This window comes from Sapajus apella, unplaced genomic scaffold (genome assembly GCF_009761245.1).
Source record: "Sapajus apella isolate SASKATOON/1434 unplaced genomic scaffold, GSC_monkey_1.0 scaffold22, whole genome shotgun sequence".
NCBI classification, from domain to species: domain Eukaryota; kingdom Metazoa; phylum Chordata; class Mammalia; order Primates; family Cebidae; genus Sapajus; species Sapajus apella.
Window position 1 is genome coordinate 1,836,216 of NW_022436962.1, and position 21,422 is coordinate 1,857,637.

The window sequence follows — 21,422 nt, forward strand, 5'->3', positions numbered from 1 at the left end:
CCACAGCTTTTAGTCTTAGTCAGCTGAAAATATTTACACAGAAGCAGTGAAACAGCTATAATTCTGCCAAATTGAGAAACATATTATGAATAAATTTCATATTTTTCAAAGTAAAGGACCTTAACGTTTAATTACTTTATCATAGCACTTGTTCCATCTTCAGCATATGCAGCTGGGAAGATAAGAAGCCTTGTGTAACACACAGGACAAACTGATGCTGCTACCATTATGCAATGCCAAGGATACTCATAAAAAAAGCTGTGGAGGAAGAGATAAGAGGACCAGAGCCTCGCAGAGTTAGTGGGAAATGCTTGTGCCTCTGCAATTGCCTACCATATGCTGACACAGAGTATGTATTATTTTATTTATTTATGTAGAGAGACTGATCTTGCTCTATCGCCCAGGCCGTAGTGCAGTGGCACAATCTCAGCTCACTGCAACCTCTGCCTCCTGAGTTCAAACGTTTCTCCTGCCTCAGTTTCTCGGGTAGCTGGGATTACAGGTGCACCCTACCATGCCCGGCTAATTGCTCTAGTTTTAGTAGAGACGGGGCTTTACCATATTGGCCAGGGTGGCCTCGAACTCCTGACCTCAAGTGATCCACCCGCCTTGGCCTCCCAAAGTGCTGGGATTACAGGAAAGAAGCACCATGCCTGATCAAGTATGTACTGTTTTAATGAGCACATGTTTTTAAGAGCTAAAGTATACAATGGGCCAATGCACATCTATATATCTTTCCCCCAGATAATTGGCAAGAATAATTTAGATCCATTTGCTAATGTTTTTTCCGAAATAGCAGAGGAAATCCAGTTATTATACTCTTTAAACAACCCCCTAAAATATTTGGAAATAGATGTCCTCTTTATTCCTCTTCTCATCAAATTTTCAATCATGGAGTCATCATTCATTTGACCACTTTATACCTGTTCGGTCATTGGCTGTCTTCCAAATTAAGCTTGAGCACTTTACAGTTTTGCCATGGAGTTAAAAATGGTCCGCACTGCATAATGTAGTAAGAATTGTAACAATGAGCTATATGTTACACACCTTCAGTGACATGCATGATTTGTCAATGACTGATGGATGTTACTTACATCTGTAGACTGTGATCCAATTTGTGTCCATTTTTTTCTTTCCAAATGTTGACAGTTTCTTACGTTGATGCAATTTCATTGTGCCAATTACACAATTATTACAATTTTAATATTGTAATAATTATATTATTATAATTATGTAATCATTACAATTTCATTGTGTCTTCATATGCTCGTTCTGATTCATCACTAAGAATTTTATGATGTTTGCTTCTGATTCTAACTCTAATATACTTCAGTCATTGAGATTCAACTACCTCACTCTCTCTTCAATTTTTTTTTTTTTTTTTAGGTAGGATGAAGAAGCTCTCCTTTCCATCATTTGACCTAAGGCATTGATGAGCGTCTCATCCTCACTTGCCCTAGTAAGGAGCCATACAGAATACTATTATGTTTCCCCTCAGTGTCTCTTGACTGCGTTAAACTACTCGCTTTTATTTAGATGTAGCTTTCCAGCTGAAACAAGAGCAACTACAATTTCCCCAAAGGAGCTGTGTGTTCTAGAACAATTTTTTTATTTAGCTTAATAAGAGGTGATACTAATACTAAGCTTTGCCAAATCTGCTTGCAGTGAAGAATGAAATAAAAGGAGAATGACTATATATTTAGCTGCCAACACTGAGTATGAGAATATATATATACATATATATATATATTTTGCAGGAAATGCCATGTCTGTACCCAAGAATAACATTTTCCTCTTCATACAGATTTATAGGTGCAGAGCAATTGTTTCCCTCATTTTTAGTAAAAAAATAATAATTTGGAATTAGACTCAGGTAAATCTATTTATTTTGAAATAAACTCTTTAGAGTCTAGATTTAACATTTTTTATTAAAATGAGAGTTGGGACTTAGATTTAAAATGTAATCTGACAGAAAAGAAAAGGTTAGTTGTGTAAGCTGTGGCTATTTGCTTTGGTGGCTGGTTTTATTTGAAAGCCTCTGATAGCTACAGGCTGGGAGAGTCTTCGACAACAGTCAAAAATGATTGTTTATTTGGTTGAATAACCTGACAACATATAAAAATAACTGCTAGAAATGCTATCTTCCCAAATTCAAAAGAGAACCACAGATTCTCTTGCAAACAAGTCTAGTTGCTCAGACGCTTGTGTGCTTCCCCTCCTGTGTGATCAGTGATCGCTGAGATTCCGGCCCTCGCCTGCATCCCAGGCAGGCAATGTCAGAGCCCATCATGACATCCCCCTCGCTGTGCTATGTTGCTAAATCATCCTGTACTCAGCCACAGGGAATAGGAAAAGAAATAACGAAGCTTCTAAAGAAAGAAATGGTTTTCTACCCATCTACCCTCCCCTCAGCTGCTACGGGCAGCATGGAAAGGCGGTTTTGAAGTGACTGTATACTAAATTGCAATAAACAAACAGAAGAAACTTTATTGATTTCCTTATTCTTTGAAGGGCTAAGAAGCAGTATAGGAAATTGTGAAACAGCAATATCACAGAGCTCAATAAGGCTGCTCTTAGAGAAGAACCAAACAGACGAGGGAATTTACAGATCACCTGCTGCCCAGAGACCACTGGGCTTTGTGTATGTATTCCTGAATACAGAAAAGTTGAGCAAACAGGTATTCATCTTTTGCATTGCTAGGTAGGAGGCTCGAATGGACCTGCTTTCTTCTTTAATTCTTTCACCCATTTATATCTGAGGTGCCAGGCTGGCTACTGTCATTCCAAAGAACTGCCCATGATCCAAGTCAACATCCCCTCTTGCTGACCACAATGTTTTTAAGTTTTACTGTCTCTAAAGAATCCCTTCATTTCGAGAGATCAAGTTGTTTCCCAAACGCTCTGCTACAGATTCCACTCTTTGCTGCAGCATAGATAATTTTGTGATAATGAAGCTCACTGGTGTAAATCCTTTATGTTTACAAATGTGATCTGATTTCTTGGATACCATCATTAGGTGACATTATCTGAAGCAGAGTTCACTTGAGGAGGCCAAGCCATGCATTTTATTAAATTGTTACTAAAAATGACTGGCCCTTAGAATTGCAGTGGCATAAATTGCACTTTATAGGACTCTCAATTATTGTCTTCATATCTTTTCCAAAAGGCCTATGAAGTTGAAATGCAATATTTCATTTCTGACACTTAATCTATGAGGATGTCCTTGGAGATCTATTATGCCTTTAAAATACTTTATGTACATTCTGTAATGATTCTGCTATGCTGAAGGTGCTACAGAATGCTTTGGGTTTTATAAATAGATTCAATGGGAGTTACAGTAAAACTTTTTAGTTATAAGTCAATGTAGAACTAAAGTTAATCAGAAAAAAAAAGCCCTTCTAAAATTTTGGAAAACTTTTAAAGAGCAATATACAAAATTATTAATTTAGCAGTAGATAAAAGTGAATATTGAGAATGAGTGAAAAATGTATAAGAAATAGAAAAAGTAAAAGACTGACACATCCCATATTATAAATTCTAGAAAAATAACAGTATTTTCATTAATTAGTTTTTTGCATACACCTGATTTTCATCTTCAAATGATAAGAATTTTGCTATAATTCTAATTGAGAAAATAGAACCATAAATTTAGTCCTTTTCTCTGTATGGTTGATAAAAACTTGTTTTAAAAAATTATTGTTAAATGTGATTCCACAGAAAGACATTCTTGCCATTGGTGGCATTGTCAGGGTTTGTAACCTACAAATAACGGAATTCTTGTTCTTGAATCTCCTAATACATTCTTGAAGTGATATCTCTCTTCTAATGTTAGTGTTTAGTTTATAATATGTCTTTTATTTGGGAATCTTAGTTGCCAGTTTCAAAGTAGTGGGAGAAAATAGGTGATAAGTCAATGTTTTCTTTTTCAACCCAATGCAGCACGTTAATGAGGAATTGAGGCATCCACTCCTCTTAGTTTCTTCCGTTAGCTCCACAGTTGGTTCCACTTTCAGTCCAAGCTATAGATTGCTCTCCTTTCCTTTTCTATGGTCTCTTCCTCTTTTTTTCCGCCTCTTGCCTTATGCCTCCTTCCTTTAAGTTAGGTCATATTGCATTCCAAGGAGCTCCTCAATAAAAAAGAACCTTAAATGTCATCTGGTCCAGTAGTTTCATTTCAAGCAATAAAAAATAACTCTCCTATCCAGACAAATAGTTTTGAAAGGACCCTTTCTGACCTCTGCTACACCCATTCATTTCAGCCCTTTCTTACCTGTCTTTAACAAGTAGCCTCTTATTACATTGGTCTTCTTTTATTTCAAAGTTTTTCTAAATATCTTCATTTTTTTCTTCTATCCTTGACCCTCCCCTGTCCACTGGCACACAAGGATGTCACTTGCATTTATATTTCTAACTGTACTGCCCCATAGGCGGCTGAACATTCATGAACTGAGCATTTCTAAGGTAATTTTACATTGGATAAACTTTTATTTTTTGGGTAAGATGGGGCTACACTTTAATAGGTAGTAGACTTTGGAGGGAAAATATGTTTATTTACAACCACAAATTCTGCCTGGTTTAGTAAAGTCCCACAATGTGGTTGAATTACTTGCTTCACATAAAAAATCCAAACAAAAACCTTTTCCAGAACCTGACACACATGCATGTACACACACACATACACACACAAACACAGCATATCCTAAAATGACAACAAAAATTCACACTGAGTATGCACAATAAGACCATACTAATGGAAGGGATGGATTACTTAGGAAAAAGATGTTATTTAAGAACCCTGTGTGGGGTAGAATCATAAAATATCAGGAGAAAAGAGAGCATTTTCCAAAGAAAGTTTACTTTATTGGCTGGCAGATTGAATCAATGGCAAATAGATTCTTCAAACTTCTACATTTTACTCATCAAAGATGAAAATTAAGTATAAGCAATCTAATTAGACCATTCTTAGAGTTTAAGGTCCTAGGAAAATGGCTTAATAAGGAGGCATTCCCCTGTCAAATATCTTTAGTGTGCATTATAGAACTTTTTGGTTAGAAATGAGATTTTTAGTCTAATTTGTCAAGTATGACATGCCAACAAAACTTGATCAATTATGTGGGTATTTTATGCAGCTAAAATAATGAAGCAACTGATATTAATCTTTACTTAAAAATGACTGATCCTGCACATCCATTCATGCTCTTTTATGCTGATGTCTGGATGTTATACTATTCAAAATCATTTTCATTTCTCTTTGCACTTAATGTTACTCTTAAATCTCTCACGAGCACACCACTTTCAGAGTCTCAACCTGCAAGCGATTTCTGCTGTTTATCAGCTTGGGTTTTTTGCTCTTTTGTTCTCTAGTACTTATTTCATCGTTTGTAACAACACAGTACTATATGAAGATTAATTTCTATAGACTCACCCACTCACTTCTGGCATATGAAAATTCTGGATTTCTGAACCACCTATCTAATATCTATTATATGTATATAATCATACATGTATATATGTTAAAAGAAAGACTAGAACTTTAATATCAATGGCAGGTTCAGATTGATATTGCAGTTAAGTCATGTTGTCTTGAATATTTTTAACCCTCTTCAGTGAATGTTTTGCTGAGAGTTACCAATCATTCGAGTTTAATGGATTAGTTTTTTTTTTTTTTGAAGATTTGTGTTTACTTACTACAGAAAAATACCCCTTCACCAAGAAGAGAGCAAGATCCTCTCTGAAGAAATAATAGGGGGCTGCCAGTATGTGTCCCTCTCTCCGTCCATGGTGTAACTAGGATAAGATAGATTATCCCCAACTCTGGGTAGCTTCACAAGTCGCCAACCTCATAGAATTAACTTGATTTGAGTTTTAGGTTAGAATTACCATGTAACTGAAGCAGTTTAACATGACCAGTAGCTCAACATAGCACCTCTGTGTAAATCAGTTTAGGATTTAGTAAAGTTTAAATTTTCTTTTTAAGAAAGACACCACTGTAACAGAAAGAACTTAAAGAAAGCCAAGACCTTTTTTTTTTGCAAGGTGGGGGTGGGGGGAACTATCTCAGGGAAGAATGTAATCACTGCTGATGGAGTGTTTTCATATTAATTAGAAGCCTTATATTTGTTTTTATTGCCTTAGGATAAACAAAACATACATTTCAGACTGGTATGTAAATATCTATATAAATAATGTTTGATTTTAAACATATGTGAGTATTAAAACATCAAGTTTATATGTAAGCTTCAAGACCAATCTTTGCATGTCTTATTGCTATAGGGTTAGATTCAAGTGTGGATAGTCCTGAACCTTCTAAAATTTTGGAAAACTTTTAAAGAGTAACATACAAAATTATCAATATAGCACTAGATAAAAGTGAATATGTACTGAGAATAAGTAAAGAAAATATAAGAAATAAAAATGTAAGAGAATGACAAATCCCATATCACAAATTCTAGAAAAATAACAATATTTTAACGAATTAGCTGCTTGCATACTTCTGATTTTCATCTTCAAATGAGAAGTATTTCATTATAATTCTAACTGAAAAAATAGAACCATAAATTTAGTCTTTTTCCCCATGTGGTTGATAAAAATTTGTTTTTAAAAAATCATTTTTAGATGTGATTCCACAGACAGACATTCTTGACATTTGTGAAACTGTCAGGTGTTTGTAACCTACAAATAAAGGAATTTATTCTATTTCACTTGATTTTTATAAAAAAGAAAAAAATTCACAGCATAGACAGTGTATATATAGTATATGCTTCATCATCAAATATGGAAGAGAACTTTCCTATTGACTAAGTCTCTGTGAAAGCTGAATCCTCTACTTACAAATATAAATGTTTGATAACTGTAGGGAGTTTCCACAGATTTGTTTTTGCCTTTGCATATTTTACACTTTGTTTCTTCTTTATTGCTCACAGCTAATTTACTTCCAGTACTAGTTGCCAAAAGTTATACTTTGTGTGATATCTGGCCAGACAGGTTTGTGTTACAATGTTCAGTGAGTAAGCACAGTAAGTCTTGGAAGTCATTCCTACACAAGAATGATTAGCGATAAATCCATTATACATGGAAGTGACTGAAAACCACATAAATATACCTAGGTATTTCATGAAACATCACTTGGTCTACTACATTGATGCCCTTATGTAGAATGGATTTGATGAGCAGGAAGTAGCAAATACTTTAGATGTCTTCATAATACACATGTGAATGATAGAGTGGAACCCTGCAGAAATTCAGGGGCTTGCCACCTTAGTGAAGTTTCTGAAAATTCAATAGTCTGCAGCATGCTGAAATGTTCTCTTTAAAGTGAAAAATTACTATATCTTGCATCACCTGTGAAAAACAGAAGTGTTTCTTGAATTTTGAGGTCACTCCCTACAACATTTGCATGTTCTACTGAAATTATTTAATGGGTACAATGTGTGCTATGCCAGTGATGGATATCCTAAAAGCCGTATCTTGACAATTATGCGATCTATGCATGTATTAAAGTTGCACTTGTATCTCATACATTTATACCAAAAAAAGTCATTCATAAGACTGCCAGTTTTGAGTGGGTAGTGAAAAGAACTTCGAGGTCTGCAAGTTTAGAGTTCTTAGTCCTTGACATGGAAATATTCCCACCAGAGAGCCTAACAATTATTCCACTAAATCAGATGATGAGACTAAGACCTTGACATATTGGGCTCATTACGCACCAAACTAACAGGCAAACAAAAATGGATTAATTCTTAAGAAAATTCGCCTGATCACCAAGAACAAATTAGGTTGCTGCTATAAAATGTAGCCAAGGAAGACAGTAACTGTAACCCATGGGGTTGTTTGGGGTGCATTTAGACTTTTTGAGTCCAGTAATAAAGATGAATAGAAAACAACAGCAACCAAAAAAGACAGGACAATTTAGAACTCAGAGCCTTTGAAATGGAAGTTTGGATGATTCCACCAGGTAAAGAACCCAGAGGCCAGGTGTGGTGGCTCACGCCTGCAATCCCAGCACTTTGGGAGGCCAAGGTGGGTGGATCACAAGATTAGGAGTTCGAGACTATCTGGCTAACACAGTGAAATCCCATCTCTACAAAAAACACAAAAAATTAGCCAGACATGATGTGACTTGCCTGTAATCCCAGCTACTTGGGCAGCTGAGGCAGGAGAATCACTTGAACCCAGGAGGCGAAGGTTGCAGTGAGTCGAGATCATGCCACTGTACTCAGGCTGGGCAACAGAGTGAGACTCTGTCTCAAAAAAGAAAAAAAAAAAAAGAAAAAAAGAAAAAAACCTAGAGCAGCTGAGGTTTTGCCTGAGGTAAAGGAAAGTATGGAATGGACATTGAATAAAGAAGCCATAGATAGTAACTGCAACCTTACAACCAATTATAGCAACAAGAATTGTAGTACCTTTCAAAATTTTCTTTTCTTCACATGTGTGTTTGTTTGCATGCACTTAACATTTTCTTCTTTCTTCTTCCCATTTTTACTTTATGTACAAGCTGGTGGATTTTATTATTATTCTTGAGACAGTGTCTTGCTCTGTCACCCATGCTGGAGCGCAGTGAGTGACACAATTATAGTTCACTGCAGCTTCAACCTCCTGGGCTCTAGTAATCCTTTCACCTCAGCTTCCTGAGTAGCGGGAACCACAGGTATGTGCCACCATGCCTGGCCAATTTTTATTTTATTTCATTTCTTTGTAGCAATGCAGTCTCACTATTTTGCCCTGGCTGGTCATAAACTTTTGGACTCAAGTGATCCTTCCACCTTGGCCTCCCAAAGGGTCGGGATTATAGGCATGAGCCATTGTGCCTGTTTTAATTTTATAATTTAGCTGTTAGGTGTTAGGATTTTCAAAGGGACTATGAATATGAGAGGTAATTGATATAGAAGCAAAGGATACAACGACTGTGAGCATCATGATTCTCATGTTGGGGAAAGGGTGAAAATGCCTACTATAAGACAGCTCTTTTAAGGTAGCTCTGTTTTTGGTATACAGGAGTTCCAATACGCATACAAATAGGATGCATATGGAAACTAAATAATTAAAGGAGTTGACTGTGCTAGTTGTCAAAGTATTTTTCTTCTTCTTCCCCTTCTTCTCCCTCCTCTCCTTCTCTCTCTTTTTCCTTCTCCTTCTTCTTCCTTCTGGCAGACTCTCGCTCTGTTGCCCGGGATGGAGTACAGTGGTGCCATCTCAGCTCGCTGCAGCCTCTGCCTCCTGAGTTCAAGTGATTCTCATCCCTCAGCCTCCCAAGTAGCTCCCAAGATGTCAGACGTGCATCGCCACACCCAGCTAATTTTTGTATTTTTAGTAGAGACAGGGTTTCACCATTTTAACCAGGCTGTTCTTGAACTCCTGGTCTCAGGTGATCCACCTGCCTCAGCCTCCCAAAGTGCTGGGGTTACAGGCATGAGCCACTGAACCTGGCCCAAAAAGTATTATTTCTCAGCTCTAAATTCATTGCTTGCTCCGGATAAAGGATCTGGACGCTTTACATTTTTCCTTTGCTAGCTGTCACAACATAATGCTATGTTAGTAGAGGGAGCTGGAGAGACATTACCGAATGAAGGAGATTTGCTTCCTCTTTCTGGGGTGCTACTTGGGCACTTTATGAAGTGCCCAGCTCCTGCAGTGCAGGCTTCTCCACATCATTCTCCTGCACTGCACAGTGGCCAAAAATACCCAGCAGTTAGTGGCTTCTCCCAACACATTCCCTGGCTGGCTTCTTAGCAGAGTGCTTCCAGGAAGATATCTTTTCATAATCAGCCTTCTCTGGTACCCTACAAAGTTGATCTCTTGTCAATTCCACCAACACAGCACCATGGTGACCATGTCCTCTCCAGCATGGTCTCAACATTGCGAGACCCTTCCTTGGGCACTCTGTCTCAGCCCTGGTGGTGGCGGTTGTCCCTTATATTTGCCATTCCTCTTTTTAGAGTTCTCTTTCTTATCAGCCCATCCCTTGGTATTCCAATCCACTTTTACCGTTAAAAATTCTTTTTTTTTTTTTTGAGATGGAGTCTCACTCTGTCACCCAGACTGGAGTGCAGTGGCATGATTTCGGCTCACTGCAGCCTCCACCTCACTGATTCCAGTGATTCTCCTGCCTCAGCCTCCTGGGTAGCTGGGATTACAGGCATGTGCCACCACACCTGGCTAATTTTTGTATTTTTAGCAGAGATGGGGTTTTACCATATTGGCTGGGCTGGTCTCAAACTCCTGACCTCAGTTGATCCACCTACCTCGGCCTCCCAAAGTGCTAGAATTACAGGCATGAGCCACTGCGCCCAGCCAAAAATTCTTTGCATTAAGTTTTTCCTTCTTAAGTTACTGTGTGATTTTTATCTCTTCATTTGATTCCGACTGATAATTCAAATTAAATGTACCCTCAACTCAATTTTCCCTTAGTTGTTTACCAAAAATGCTTATAGTCACTCCAGGTTACCTGACGTGAATGTGTAAAGAAAAAGAGGGAAAGTTGGAATGGAAGAAGACTGTAATCTTAACTGATTGTGGTTAAAATAGCTATCTTTTGCAAATTGTACAAAATTATTGTACCACATGAACACCTTCTTGGAAAGGCTTTGTAAGAGAAAAACGCTTTAGCTTAAGTTTCATGGCAAATTTAATGCTGCGTCGTCTTTAGATGATATCTCCATTAGAAAAAATGTATTTCTAATTTCCTAAATATTTCGTCTTTAATTCATCTTTACTTTCTTTCTCCTCTCTTTATTGTTTAAACTGGGTTTGATCTTTTTCCATCTTTTCCCAACTAACTCACAAAATTGTTGCTAAAAAGAAGATGCTGCATGGTGTCCCTATTAACCGTAACTGGACATGGCCTTTCAATGAAGAACTCATTGACATACTGGACATCAATGTAGCGTTTTACTAAATATCATAAAAAAAAACAAAAATAACCCATTCCTGCTCCCATCCATTCATTTCTTATTTAAAAATTCACTTCCCATAAAGAAGATACTTTCACATTTTCATTTGAAAAATTCAAATCTTCATTTTCCCCCCAAGAAAAGTATTTTACTCTTCAGAATTATGTGTCTTGGGAAACAGTCTTGATAGGAATGTATTCTATTTACTTCAGTGTATTTCAGCTGTCATCTGGTCAACAAGTCTCTCTTGGGTTTGAGAACACATTAGTTATCTATTTAAAGTTACATTACCACTAGTGGCTTATATTTTTTTCTTGGGTAAAGGGAAGGAGCAATTACTATTCATTTTAAAACATTTATATCTAGACATAAATTTAGTAAATTTTTTTTTTGCCAAAAACCTATTAATCCTCAGAGTAGAGATATGTATTAATCATATATGGAATATTTAGTGAGAATTGTTAGCACTTCTAGTTGAAATCTATGGCTTCCCTCTGCATTTTCCATTCCTACCTTCTCCAAATTGCCCTTGCTATTTTTATGCATTCATTTAACTGAATGATCCAGAACACATCCTCTAACCTTTCATCAGGTTGTGGCTGAGCTGAGCTATTTTCCCTCTCGACCTATCCCGGCAATTTCAAATGCTATCCTGACTTACATCTTTTATTCCTTACACCTGACATCAGCTAATGAAAAAAGAAGTTTCTTTGGGTAATATTTATTTGTTACCAAAAACACTCAGATGTCAACAATAGTGTTCATGAAAAGTACCCTCTTAATTGTATTCACATAATGATTGAATACCAGGCAAACATTTTACTACAGTAAAAATGTAAATTAGTGACATTCCTTGGATGAATATTTTGAATGCTAACTTTTAAAACATATATATATATTTTATTGCATTTTAGGTTTGGGGTACATGTGAAGAACTGCAAGATTGTTGCATAGGTACATACATGGTGATGTGGTTTGCTGCCTTCCTCCCCATCACCTATATCTGGCATTTCTCCCCATGTTATCCCTCCCCAGCTCCCCACCCCCCACTGTCCTTCCCCTAGTTCCGCCCAACAGACAGTGTGTGATGCTCCCCTCCCTGTGTCCATGTGTTCTCATTATTCAACACCCACTGCAGTAGGAACATGCAGTGTTTGGTTTTCTGTTCTTGTGTCAGTTTGCTGAGAATGATGGTTTCCATTTCATCCATGTCCCTACAAAGGACACGAACTCATCATTTTTTATGGCTGCATAGTATTCCATGATGTATATGTGCCACATTTTCCCTGTCCAGTCTATCATCGATGAGCGTTTGGGTTGGTTCCAGGTCATTGCTATTGTAAACAGTGCTGCAATGAACATTCGTGTGCATGTGTCCTTATAATAGAATAATTTATAATCCTTTGGGTATATACCCAGTAATGGGATTGCTGGGTCAGATGGAATTTCTATTTCTAGGTCCTTGAGGAATCACCACACTGTCTTCCACAATGGTTGAACTAATTTACACTGCCACCAACAGGGTAAAAGTGTTCCTATTTCTCCACATCCTCTCCCACATCTGTTGTCTCCGGATATTTTAATGATCGCCATTCTAACTGGCGTGAGATGGCATCTCAGTGTAGTTTTGATTTGCATTTCTCTAATGATCAGTGATGATGAGCATTTTTTCATGTTTGTTGGCCTCATGTATGTCTTCTTTTGTAAAGTGTCTGTTCATATCCTTCACCCAGTTTTGAATGTGCTTGTTTGTTCTTTTCTTGTAAATCTGTTTTAGTTCTTTGTAGATTCTGGATATTAGTCCTTTGTCAGATGGGTAGATTGAAAAATTTTTTCCCATTCTGTTGGTTGCTGATTCACTCTAATGATTGTTTCTGTTGCTGTGCAGAAGCTCTGGAGTTTGATTAGGTCCCATTTGTCTATTTTGGCTCTTATTGCCAATGCTTTTGGTGTTTTAGTCATGAAGTCCTTGCCTATGCCTATGTCCTGAGTGGTTTTGCCTAGATTTTCTTCTAGGGTTTTTCTGGTGTTAGGTCTTATGTTTAAGTCTTTAATCCATCTGGAGTGAATTTTAGTGTAAGGTGTCAGGAAGGGGTCCAGTTTCTGTTTTCTGCACATGGCTAGCCAGTTTTCCCAATACCGTTTATTAAACAGGGAATCCTTTCCCCATTGCTTGTTTTTGTCAGGTTTGTCAAAGATCAGATGGTTGTAGATTTGTGGCATTGCCTCTGAGGCCTCTGTTCTGTTCCATTGGTCTATGTCTCTGTTTTGGTACCAGTACCATGCTGTTTTGATTACTGTAGACTTGTAGTATACTTTGAAATCAGGTAGTGTGATGCCTCCTGCTTTGTTCTTTTTGCTTAGAATTGACTTGGCTATGCAGGCTCTCTTTTGGTCCCATGTAAAGTTTAAGGTGGCTTTTTCCAGTTCTGTGCAGAAGGTCATTGATAGCTTGATGGGGATAGCATTGAATCTATAAATTATTTTGGGCAGTATGGCCATTTTCACAATATTGATTCTTCCTCCCCATGAGCATGGAATGTTTCTCTATCTGTTTGTGTCCTCTCTTATTTTGTTGAGCAGTGGTGTGTAGTTCTCCTTGAAGAGGTCCTTTACATCCTTTGTTTGTTTTATTCCTAGGTGTTTTATTCTCTTTGTAGTGATTGTCAATAGCAGTTCGTTCTTGATTTGGCTGTCTTTAAGTCTGTTATTGGTGTATAGGAATGCTTGTGATTTTTGCACATTGATTTTGTATCCTGAGATTTTGCTGAACTTGCTTATCAGTTTCAAGGGATTTTGGGCTGAGATGATGGGGTCCTGTAATATACAATCATGTTGTCTGCAAATAGAGACAATTTGACTTCCTCCTTTCCTAATTGAATACGCTTTATTTCTTTTTCTTTCCTGATTTCTCTGGCTAGAACTTCCAATACTATTTTGAATAGGAGTGGGGAGAGAGGGCATCCTTGTCTAGTGCCAGTTTTCGAAGAGAATGCTTCCAGTTTTTGCCCATTCAGTATGCTATTGGCTGTAGGTTTGTCATAAACAGCTTCTATTATTCTGAGATATGTTCCATTGAACCTAGTTTATTGAGAGTTTTTAGCATAAAGGGGTGAATTTTGTCAAAGGTCTTCTCTGCATCTATTGAGATGAATGCTAACTTTTGAAGGAATATTGTAACTCAGAGATACTTAGTTGACAACCCAAAAGTGAGCCTTTAGGGAAATGGATTTGTGCATACTTATGTTGCTTAAATGTTTTCCCAGCCTTTATTTCCAATCTAATTTCAAGAGACTTTATTGTCAGAAATTTCAGAAGCTCAGCACAAATCAGTGCTGGAAAACAAGAAATACCACCTCTGTATATAATGATGCCACATTAGATGCATGGGACGAGACTGGAACAGAAGGGGAAAATGATTTATTTTATTACATAATGTTTAGTGTCTGGTTCTTGTTACCTTACAATTTAGAAAGGTTTGCATTGATTTGACTGAAGTAAATACAACAAGGAAAACTTAAGAGAAAGCTGAGGTAGATGGATACTTCTTAATATAGGCTGCGTGGATAGTTCAAATTCTCCAAATAATTCCATGCCATAATAATAATGTTACCGAAAAAGGAATATTGCTACCTGTATGTGTGAAAATGATAATAAAGTTTGCTTCATTAAGGAAAAAATTGTGTGTTTAAATTTAATTGCGTTATGTTTAATTATAAATATTTTTCTGTAATTAAAAAAACACAAAAAATTCTGGATTAAGAATTAAGTATTTAAGAAGAAAACGTTTTTACAACTAAGTTAGATCCTAGACTAATTTACTCATAAGAGTTAACAAATTCTTTTTCTTTGCATATCTTTCAGACTTGTTGTAAGAATTAGAAAAATAGGTAAAGTATCCAGCACGCAGACAAGCTCCATAAAGTTATAGCTATTATAATGTGAAATGGAAGGATGAAAATTGTAAAAAGAAATAAAAGTTTGAGTGATATTATAGTGAATAAGTATGTGATTCTTGTATATGTAATAAACAGTCTATTTATAAGCATGTTAGAAAAGGGATGGGCTACTTTTATTTGTCATAAGGAATAAAATGCTGTATTCATAGGGACAGTATATGGTGAGGCTTTGTGTCTCTACCCAAATCTCATCTTGAATTGTAATCCCCATAATTTTCAGGTGTTGAGGGAGGAACCAGGTGGAGATAACTGAATAGGGGTGGTTTTCCCAATCCTATTCCAGTGATAGTGAGTTCTTACGAGATCTGACGGTCTTATAAGCATCTGGCATTCCCCTGCTGCCTTGTGAGGAAGTTGGCTGCTTCTGCTTTGTCTTCCACTATGATTGTAAGTTTCTTGAAGCTTCCCTGGGCATATAGAACTGTTAATCAATTAAAACTAGTTTCTTTATATGTTACCCATTCTTGGATATTTCTTTATAGCAGCATGAGAACAGACTAACACAGACAGGAAGAATATAAGTGTGAAAGGTAGAAGTGTGGGTCATGAAAGCCTAAATGACACTAGACGGCGTTCCGTCCCACCTCGCATCACCCCACTAGCACGAAGAGTCTCACTGTGATGATTCAGCAAGGCCAAAGGGCCCACATTTCTCCAGGCGTGAATTAAGTCTGTGATCAGATGTTCCTGGGACAGGCTTGAGTCTCTGAAAGAGATTTCTGTATTCACGTTCTGGTGAATCAAAATGTTTTTTTTTTTCCCAAAAATCCTTTATTTCAGGTTCAGACATCAAATCTATGGGGCATATTTTCTCCCAGAGGGTGAGGATAAAGAAGGAGTAAAGATAACCAAAGGTACAGTTATTGGTGTTCACCTTCTCATCCAAATATCAGACTCCCGCTTGCAGTAAGAAAAATCCTGGGAGGAAGAAGGCTGGGGAGTGTGAGGCACCTGCCTTTGGGAGTATTTCAAGTAATTTCTTTGTCGGGGAAGTAGTATTGTAAGGTGGAAAATCAGAACAATTTGTGTCAAGTCAGACCTGAGTTTGAATCACAGCTCATAATATTGCCACCTCAGCCAAGCGACTTGATATGTTTGGCTTTAGTTTCAGGTGCAGAATGGAGATAGTATTACCTATCTTTAAAAATTATAATATGTGAAACAGAGATGACATAAAAGTACCATATACTAAAGTATGTTCTGGAGATCACTGGACTCTAGGAGATGTAAATCTGTGCTCAACAACTGAAATCTCTATGGTCAAATACATGTGGGAAAAGCTGCTTGACTAAATCCCCTTCTTGAAGGTTCACAGCATACACATTAATAGCTCCTGGAAATTCTGCGGTAAAAAGGGAAACCTACTTAATAGTTAAACATATCACTTTATTTATTTGGGAAAGACTTGCTTTTTTCTTGGATTATCTAATTATATCCCATACAACATTTTTATCTTAATATGGTTTGGGAAGCCTTGAGCTCGTATAGCACGTAGGACACGATAGATTTCGACAAATGGTAGCTATTATCTGTGGATTTCTAACTGTGTGGCTGGAGGATAGCCAAGGGTAGAAGGGGCATCTTTAGTCCGATATAAAGTTAATAATTAAGATGGAAAGTTCCCGTAGGGAACAAGGTTAACTTAATTAGGTCAAGTTAATCTATGTGGCTATTTTCTTTTTGTCTGTTTATAATGATATAAATCAATAATGGAAGTGTAAGGGTTTGAGTATATATCTTGGACTCAGATAAATGGCCTTTGACAAATCAAACACATACACACACGCACACACATTCTTCTTGAGTTAAAGACAATATAAGATATTCTCTCTGTATTTATTAATTTTAATACAGGCTTGTTTAAGTACTCATTTGAAGCATATCATTAAGTAATGCCTTTAGTTCTTTAATGAGTTTTCCTTCTTGTTTTTAGGAGAATGGTTATCAGTTTTCTAATTGAGATTGGGGCCTGGGTCGATTCTCACTTCCATAGTTTATCAGCCATGTGACCTGGGGCAAGTTATTTAATATCTCTAATCTCCTGTTTTCTCATCTGGTACCTACTTCAAAACTTTTTTTGAAAAGATTAAATAAATTAATCCACATATTTGCTCCAGTACTTGGCATACGGTAAACAGGAAATAAGTTTTATTAACTGTAATACAAATATTTCTATTTGGATAGACAACTGAAATATTTATCAAAAAACAAATCTACTCTGAGCTCAGAATTATTCTTAGTGCTGGGAAAATCATTTAATTCTTATTGAGGTTGAATAACTCACCCAGAATGACACACACTTAGGGAAGAGATGAGATCACTATGTTCCTTCTTATGTAAGACAAGGTTACTGATTTTAAAAAAGGAGAAATGCAGTGACTTCTTAATTTTCCAGTATTAAATGAATGTTTTTATCTCATTCCTTTCTGTTCAAGTCTGGAAATACAAAGACTTTGCTATTTTAGGTTATAATATCAGTGATAACATTACCTATTTTCACTATCTATTCACTACAGTAAGTGAAGTTTCCCTCACTGATGTATTAACTAAGATTTGTCATTATAGATCTGTGATTCCGATGAAACTTTAGTTTTGAACATATTGTTTTTGTTATAATATTCTGAAGGTTAGTTTTTTTCTATCCCCATTTTTCATTCCTCTAGTATATCTATTGCGTTTACAAACTTAACTGCACGTGTTTTGCTATTTTCTATGTACTTAGGTATCTTTGATCGTGGTGCATAGAATCGTGGAGATATGTCCTCCACTTCGTGGGAAAATTCCAGATACTTCTTCTTTTTCCAAGAAAACAGTTTTTGGTAGATTTCTGAGTTGTTTCAATTTCACAGTGCCTTAAAAAAAAGTCTGATTTCAGAGACACATCTTAGACTGAGGAGATGTCTGCTTTGTAGTCAGAGATCTGAGGTGAGATCCAGGTTCCTTATTTCTCTTTATAGCTGTGAGACTTTGTGCAAATAATTAACCTTTCCAAGCTGCCATTTTCTTCTGGAGTTCTGAGGATTCAATAAGATAACACATGGAAAGCACTTAGCATGTGTAAGACACATAGTATGTGTTCAGTAAACATGGGTGATGTTATTTTAATAACAATAAAACACAAATATTTTTATTTATGCATAAAACCTATTCAATTCCTTGCTTCCCTTTTGTGTGAGTACTGCATAGAACACAGATGACAGCAACATTGTTTTAAGATTTTTAATGGTTTTTGTTTAGTTTTGCTTTTGAAAAGGTGTTAATTATCTTTCTGACCTGTGAGTTGTTTTTATAATACCACAAGCAAATCAGAACTAGCCACAAGTTTTTAATCAGAACATTTATTGGGCATAACCCGCCTAGTCGTCCAGAAAAGTAATTTGTGCTTCTAAGTCTTTGCTGAGTAATTTGTTTGTATACAGAGGTTTCTGAAAACTGAGTAGACAGATGTTCCACTTTAATGTTGTATAGCCATGGTCTTATATACATCTATTGTGTGTGTGTGTGTGTGTGTGTGTGTGTGTGTGTATGTGTGTGTGCACACATGCATTTCTTGTGTCCTCAAAATTTATAAGGCAATTTAAAAATAATTTCTGTCAATTTAAGCTTCACACATTGCCCCCTGCAGGAATAAAAAGAATAATGACTGTTTGAGCCCTATTGGGTGCCAAGCTGTGTGCTAGCTGAAATTCACAAGTTATCTTAATTCTCAGTCTTATATTCCCAGTTTTACAGATGAGAAAATGGTGGTTCAGAGAGTTTACAAAATTTAAGGAGGTCTCCACAATTTATAAGCACCAGAACCGGAATAGAAATCTCCTTTCTTATGTCCACAGCCTGTGCTGTCCTCACGGTGTGGTTCTGTGACCACTGCTGCTTCCATCAAAACATTTCTGCTCGTTCAGAATGTACGTGCTGAACACCCTGAGATGGCTCTATTCAATGGTTCCCGAGTGTTTTCATTTTCCCATATTAAAAGTTTGCCAGTAATATTTAACATGTTTGTCTTTGAATATCACAAGTCATAAAAGATTGTTAAAAAACCAAATCGATGCATGATAAAGGCAGTCTAATAAAATATAGGTGCAATTCATTGATTACGAGGGAAAAGTGATTCCAATGAAGTAGCATTACTCACAGCCTTTCTATAACTAAAACGTTAAAACAACAGCAGATTCTTCTCTATGCATTAACACAGTATAGGGGAATAGCTGTATCCCATTCTTTGCCATTAATTTCTCCCCAAATTAATTCCTAGAGAAATTATAGGCAAATAGCACCTTCCCTGCAGCACTTTTTTAATGCAGTAAGATAAGGATTAAGAAACCCTGTGGCCCAGTAAGAAACCTATTTTGTAGTCTCTTTGTACTGATAAAATTTCTTCTGGCACTGAACTCCCACTGTCAAAAATACTATAACATTTTACTAGTTTGCAAAAGATGAAAATGTTACCAGATGTTAAATTCAAGGAGCAAGTTAACAACTTCTGTTTTCAAATGGGTAGGTTTCCATCTTAAAAAGAAATAAAAAGGGACTCCCATTCACCAGCCACAGTATAAAAAAGTCGAGTCATTTCTGACTTGAATTTTATAATTATTTAGTCTCACAGGATTGAGCTTTTGAATACTGAGAGATGTGCTAATTACCTTAATTCCCAGTAGGCTTTATAAATGCCTTCTTTTGAACCAGAAAGGCTTGGTTTCCAGAACAAAGTAATTAAATAACTTTCACCCAGTGACATTATGGCCATAGATAGCATATGCCCTAATGCAGGAAATCTTACCATTATTCATGTGTTATGTATCTTTTGCTCCTCCATGATGATGTCTCTCCCACCCTGGCCTGGCTCTTTAGCATAAAAGGTTTATTGAAATAAAAGCATTCAGAGGTCATTTTCTCACCTGACTCATTAATCAGGGCTGGCATTTTTATTTAGCCCAGCTCTACTCCATGTGAGAAAGATTAGTAGATCAGCAGCCACACAGAAAATGTGAGAAAAGAATAGGAGAAATGAATACACGAATCAAGTGAGTGTAGGCCTGTGTTTTTATTAGTCTTTTGATGGATTGCACTGGATACTTGGGGGAAACACACATGTGGCATTTTTCATCTGTATCCCGGAAGGATTTTTCAATGTTTCACCTTAGGTTCTTCAAAGAATAATTCTTTGATTCAGTAATAGCTATAGAAACCTTCTCCTTTGATATCCAAGGGTGGTGCGGAACTCTTCTTTTGATTAAGAAGCGCTCAGGCAATTGAAGAACATTACAATAGATGAAATAGGGAGAGGTTGTCAATCATCTTACATTAAGTCAGACCTATACTAAAGACAAAATTGAGTTAAGTGTGAAAGAATATTTGATGCTACATATTCAAATATACAGAGTGATTTTTATTCACCCTGTGCAATTCTTCCCTTCTCTGTTCTTCCGTTATGCTAATTTCAATCCTTATTCTAAACAGCTGAAACAGACAATATCAAAATTATGAGAGATGAGCTCAATATTTCAACATCAGATTAGCAAATTGATAGTCGTTGCTTGAATATAGCATATATGCTTTTGTTGTAAGTCCTGAAAACTTTAGTTTCAGGGATCCATCTCTCTGTGTCCATAGACTGTCTGTGGTTTTCTGAATACTTGTCCCTTATTACTTGAGATGAGACAGTGAAAATGCGTTGTTGAAGATGTTCCAGTACTTCATATGGGAATTCAAGTAAATACCTGTTAGTTTGCTAGTATGATTTCAGGATGCTTTAAAATTAACATAGAATAATATTTCAATTACAGATGCCACCTGAAATATTAACAACGTTGATGCAGCTCTGCTGGCAATAGATATAAACTTATGTAAAAAATACTCTGCAACCAGGAAGCAATATGGTGATTTAAAAAAATGTATATTGGAATAGAGAAGTTAAAGCTGCATTTATGCAACACCACTGATTCAATGATTTTCAAGCCAAATGTGGGTTTTATGCCAGTGATTCCACCTGCAGACCCGGGCACTTCTCTCCTGAACTCTAGACCCTCCACTGCTGTGCCATGATTATCTCCTCCTGCCCTTCCTCCCTCTTTTCTCTTTTCTGCTTTCTGTTTCTCTCCTCTTCTTTCTTGCTTTCTTCTCTAAATAAAAACTGAACTCTTAGTTTGTATCAATAATTATACTATGGGATATAAAGCAGTAAATAAGGCATTCATGGAATGTGAAACCTAAAGGGGAGCCATATTAAAGATGATTTTGTCCGGACACATACATTACAATAGGTATAGGTGGCAGGCATAATCTTCCCACAGAAACCTGATCCTTCTGTTTTCTTTCTTCTCTCCGTTGTTGGTACTCCCATCCATCAAATCACGTGAACATGAAATCCAGGAGTTCTAAATTCTTTCCTCTCTCCTTAAACATCCAGTTTCTAAACTAGTCGAGTCAATTATACCACTTTAATAAGTGTTTGGTCAGTTTTTTTTTTCTGTTAATTTCTCCTCCTCCTGTCTGTAGGCTGTCATTCTTTCATCCACATTTCAACAATTGTAAAACTACCTGCCCTTCTCCAATACGACCTCCATATTCATTT